We start from the raw sequence: 6,000 nt of genomic DNA, 5'->3' as shown, positions 1-6,000 counted from the left end.
AGCTTTGAAATCGAATCGTTATGCATATTTCGTTACCATCCCATTAATGTTGGTCAGAATCAGACCCGTGCCGCATTCTTGGATGTTTGAAGCTCCATCCACATGGAGAATCTATGCAAATTCTTGAGTGTCTTTTGGGGGGTGATCTTTGACTTGGCCATCGTTGGTTGGAGTATACTCGACGATGAAATCGACGAGGATCTGGGCCTTCATCGAAGATCGTGAAACAAAAGAAAGATCAAACTCAGTGAGTTCAACCCCCACTTGGCCATTCTTCTAAAGGTGTTTGATCATTAAAGTAGAGTCCTCAGAGGAAGATCGGTCAAGATTTTTACTGAGTAGGCTTGAAAGTAAGGTCGTAGTTGCTAAATAGTCGTTATGATCGTGAAGACGACCTTTTCGATGCGAGAGTATCTTGTTTTGGCATCGTGCAGTACTCAACTGATGTAGTAAATGGGCTTCTGCATTTTGCCTTCTTCTTGAATCAGCATCAGGCTGACAGCTTCAGAAGTTGTCGCCACGTACATGAGTAATTCATCATCGACATTGGGCTTCGTCAGGAGTAGAGAAGAACTAAGGTACTGCTTCAAGTCATCGAAGACTTTCTGACACTCTTCTGTCTAGCTGAAGTCTTTCATCTATCTGAAGATTTTGAAAAAGGAGAGACACCGTTTTGCAGATCAGGAGATGAACCAGCTCAAGGATGCGACACGTTCCACCAATCTCTGGATGTTTCATTAAAAAGTTGGAGGCTTCATGTCAAGAACTGCCTTGAACTTCTTGGGGTTGGCCTCGATACCTCATTTTATTACCATGAAGTCAAGAAACTTTCTCGATGTGACGTCGAAGGTGCACTTAATCAGATTTAGTTCCATCTGATGCTTCTTCAAGGTGTCGAAAGCTTCCACCAGATCGTCGATATAGAGGGTAGTTTCAGCACTTTTCACAAGTATATCGTCGATGTAGACCTTCATGTTGCATCCAATCTGATTTTTGAAGACTTTGTTGACTAGCCTTTGGTATGTAGCTCTAGTATTTTTGAGATCGAAGGGCATGGCTTTGTAGCAGTAGAGATCTTTGTTGGTGATAAACGTCATCTTCTCCTCATCTTCGGGCACCATTCAAATCTGGTTGAAGTCGGAGAAAGCATCTATGAAGCTGAGCAGTTGATGGTCGGATGTTACGTCGACTAGCTGATCGATCAAATATAAGTGGAAAGTTATCTTTGGGATAGACTTTATTCAGATCGGTGTAGTCGATGCATATCCACCATTTGTCATTTACTTTCTTGACCATCACAATATTCATGAGTCAATCAAGATAGGTCATCTCATGAATGAAGTCGGTTGCTAGTAGCTTGTCAACCTCCTCATCGATGGCCTTCTGTCGCTCAGAAGTGAAGCTTTTCTTCTTTTGTCTTATCAGCTTGTGGTCGGAATCGACATTTAGTCGGTAAACAAGGACTTCTGGAGAGATGCCCGACATGTCGGAGGTAGACAAGGTGAAGATGTCAGCGTTCTTCCTTAGAAAGTCGATGAGTTTCTCTCGCAGTTCATTGCTCAGTGAGGATTCGATTTGAATAGTCTTAGTTGGGTCATCACCATTGAGGAGCACAGAAATGAGTTGCTCTATAGGTTCTCCATGGCTTTCTTCTTTTGTTTTATCCAGTCCGTCATTGATGAGAAGAGTTTCGACTAGTTTTGTTCCTTCGAGAATAGTTAAGTAGCATTGTCGGACTAGCTGCTGATCTCCTCGCATCTCGTCAGTTTCGTTCTTTGTCAGGAAGTGCGTGAGCAGATGGTATGTTGAGATGATTGCTCGAAGTGTATTTAGTCCGGACTGCCTTAAAATAACATTATAGGCGGACGGGACCCAGGCTACAAGGAAGGCCCACGATCGACTGTCGAGGTGGCTGCCCAACTATGACAGGATGTTCTATCTCGCCTTCCACCTTGATCGAGTCACCTGTGAATCCAACTAAAGGAACATTGACTGGTTTGACAAGGTTAGAAGAGAGGCCCATTCGAGAAAGACAGTCGTAGAAAATCACATCAGTGAAATTTTTATTATCAACAAGATATCATTTTACATCATAGTTGGCTATCGTCATTGATATGACTATAGTATCATTGTAGGGGGTCTGGACTCCTCGCAGATTTGCTTCAATAAAGATGATGTCGTTATCAGCCCGCTGGCACTTTGAGGTGCTTTTGAAGTCGTCTGCTCCCCGGAGTCGCGATCCCATCGAGATCACGTTGATCACGCCCGTCATAAGTTGAGTGTGATTCTCCTCCTCGGGATGAAATCGTGGTGGTGGATCGGAAGGCAGCTATGCAAGTCACTCTCGCACGTACTTTTCGAGATAACCCCATCTTATTAGGTCTTCGATCTCATTTTTCAACTGATGGCACTCTTCGATATTGTGACTGTTGGAATTCGGGGTTTGGTGCATGCACATGTGTTTCAAAAATTTTATTTTTTAAATACCACAGTGAAAAATAAGATTAAAATATTTTTAATCTAAATTATGCATGTATAAAAATATAAAACTATATAGATCTATCTCATATGCTGAAATTGATATATGTTGAAATTCAGATTGTGATCAAATCACATACCTGTTTCGTAATCTTTTTCTTCGAATCTAGATTTAAAAAAGAAGAGGTTCTCTTTTAGCCACACAAGTATCCGACCTCTACGAGTATCCACTCGAGATCAGTCTGGAATAGTCTTCTATAATTTGAATTTTAGTTTTTTCAAAATTTAGTCTGCTGAATCTGAACGAAGTCTAGATCGCGATCAACGCTTGATCTTTCTACTTGATCTTCTTCTTCTTCTCTTCTCTAGAGTTTTTCCTTACTTTATGCTGTTACAAAATACCAGTAATCAGCAAATTATGGGACACCCAACACCTTGGGCATGGAACTCCTTGGGACTCGCGTCCCAAGGGATGGGCGTGTAGAACGCCCAAGAGAAGAGAAAGGGAGAGGATGAGAGGGCGTGGAGAGAGCCTTTGGATGTGAGGGGCTACTGGTTTGGATGCTCTAGAGATCTTAGAGGAGGTCCCTTTAAATAGGCACAAGAATTGAATCCTATTCAATCACATAATACAAGTCCTACTTGTATTGGATTTTCTATTAACTTAAGTTATCCAACTTACTTTAGGAGATCCTTTAGGCACCAATAATTGAAGCCTTTGCATCCAAATTAGACACCCCAAAATACACCCAAGAGATGTCCCATAAGAGAATTAAAAGCTCTCTAATCAATGGACACGCCCAACTTGATCAAATCGAGGTGGCATCCAAAAATAACTATCAAGAGAATTAATTAAGGAATTGTACTCTTAATTTATATGATCCATAATTTTAGACACCTAACAATTAGAGTCACATGAATTTTATTCATATAGGTTATTAGCAGATAATTAAGTTAGAATTATCTTATCAAATAAGTAATCCCAACAGAAAGAAGAATTAGATCCAACCATGTGCTAGCAAGATTATCATGAACCCAATGGATTTCTCTAAATTCAATTGATACTTCATAAGCTCAATTACTTATTTCAGGCCTAATTTTTTTATTGTGTGACCCCATAGGTTCAATTCTATCTGATAGTGAAATATACAATAATCTCTATCATTGTATCATTGAAACTCTTTTCAATAGGTCGGAATAATTTCACTCTAACTCAACAAGGATTGTCGATCCAGAATAATCCTAGTGAGTTCCATCAGTGATACCTAGCAGTATGTAGTGACAACTCAGTAGAACTGAAATGAACCTCTAAGTATAGTTAACGTGTGATTCAGTCCCTCTATTATGAGTTCCGACTAGATGGCAGGTTATGGATAAATCATCAAACCTCAACATCAGTCATATGATAGATTCGATAAGCTCAAATCCAGTTGTGACTTCTATGAAAATTCTTTTCCATCAACACACTACTATGATAATAGATTCTTGGACTTAACCTTTCAAATCTCATAAGACTACTCTTCTCTATCAAGATCGATAGATCCTATCTTGATGCGCACCCCACTCCTATAGTAGATCAATTGTCACCAACATCCACTACAAGAACTCATTGAGATCCATGTTTATGTGTCAGTCAAACTTCAGCAGTCTCACTGTGAGCAGTAGTACCATCTCAAGTCAAAAGATCAGTCATACAACTATAGTATCGAGACAATCACTGATGATTGAATAAAAATTCAAGTGATCTCTCGTATAGTCGCGCTCAATACTAGTTGTTCTCTAACAACCACCCGCACTCGTCGTCCTGTCTCTCTACATAGTAGATCAGAGACTCATCTATCCCGAAAGAAGTGATTTGTGCGCCAGTCTATCTAGATCTATCACCGTCTTCATGATGATCCTATGATCAGAAGTATTTAGGAATTAAATACATGTATCCAATTTTCAATACTTTGAGAATATGTATCGAAACTAATTTCATGGATGATTCAAGGACACATCACACTTGAATGAAAAAGAAATTATTCTTTTATTGATCATATCAATATATTAAGTATAAAATTGTATCTTAGAATTATTACAATATGTCAGCCATATTGACTTCTAGTATATACATCTAACATTGTGACCATGGACATGATGAAACTGACAGTAGCATTTTCGATCACAAAATGCAAGCTTTGATTTTATCAGTCGGGATCGTCAAAGGAAGTTATCCCCCTTCTATTTCCATGAGAATCTGTGCATGAGGAATAGTCAGAGGAGTGTAGGAGTTGTATCTATTGCCGGAGTTCTTGGGCTTGGAGTTTGATCGAGGAGGTGGAACCTCTTTCTTGGTGTGGATTCGACTAGGCTTCCCGAAGATCCCCTCCTTCTTTGCCTTCTTCCTCTAGCCCTTGCCCTCGAACTCACATTGGTCAGTCACAACCTCTTCAACATGGATGTACTTCTATGCATGCTTGAGGAGTTCAATGAAGGACTGAGAAAGCATCTTATCAGAGAGTACGTAAATTTGGAGTTTCGCAGTCCCTGCTTCATGACTGCGATGGCCGTCAATTCGTCGAGGTCCTTAATCTCCAGGGTGGCGATGTTGAAATGTACCACGAAGTCGCATAGAGATTCTCCATCCTGCTGTTTGATGGAGAAAAGACTATCGATGGTTCGTGGCACTCTTTAGTTGGTATCGAAGTGCATCACGAATAGCTGCTCGAACTGCTCAAAGAAATTAATACTTTCCGATTAAAGTCCAGAGTAACACGCTCATGCGATTTTTCGGAGAGCAACCAAAAAGGCAACATAAAAAAGGGTGTCAGATGCCCCCTACAAGAGCATGAGAGCTTTGTAGCTCTCGAAATGGTCAAGTGGGTCGGTGGAGCCATCGTACAGCTCAATCTGCGGTATTTTGAACCAATCAGAAATTGATTCGTCGAGGACCCATCCAGAGAAAGATGGACTCATACTAATGTTGAATTTATTGGTGGGGTCTCGATGGTTTGTTTGGAGCTATTTCAGGCGGTGATCCATCGAGAGAAAGATGGACTCATACTAATATCGAATTCGTTGGTGGGGTCTCGATGGTTTGTTTGGAGTTGTTTCAGACGGTGATCGTACTCGTCCAACCATCATTGCGACACATCAGGATGCCGCGAGTAGTCTGGGGTAGAGCCTTCCCCAGAAGAAGAGGATTTCAATGAAGATCGTGGCATCTTCCCCTTGTGCGGAGCTCGTTGAGGGGAAAGAGGCCGGCGATTGTCGAAGTCGGCATGGATGCAGTGACCATCGGGTGGGTTGAGAGCTCACCTGGCAGGAGTGTTGTATTGAGTGGTGGGTCGGAGATCATGGTCGGCGACTGTGCCTGGAAGGCATGTCATACGGTGTGATCTCCTCCAATCGCCATCGCTGTTGCTGTTGCTGTTGCTGTTGCTATTGCTAGAGACCGTGAATGGCCTCTGTCAGATTTCTAAACTGCTGCACTAGGACAGCGAACCTAGGATCTATTGTCACTAGTGGTCGTGAAGCACT

Source organism: Elaeis guineensis, chromosome 13, assembly GCF_000442705.2.
Source record: "Elaeis guineensis isolate ETL-2024a chromosome 13, EG11, whole genome shotgun sequence".
In the NCBI taxonomy this organism is placed as follows: Eukaryota; Viridiplantae; Streptophyta; class Magnoliopsida; order Arecales; family Arecaceae; genus Elaeis; species Elaeis guineensis.
This window is presented reverse-complemented; position numbering follows the sequence as displayed.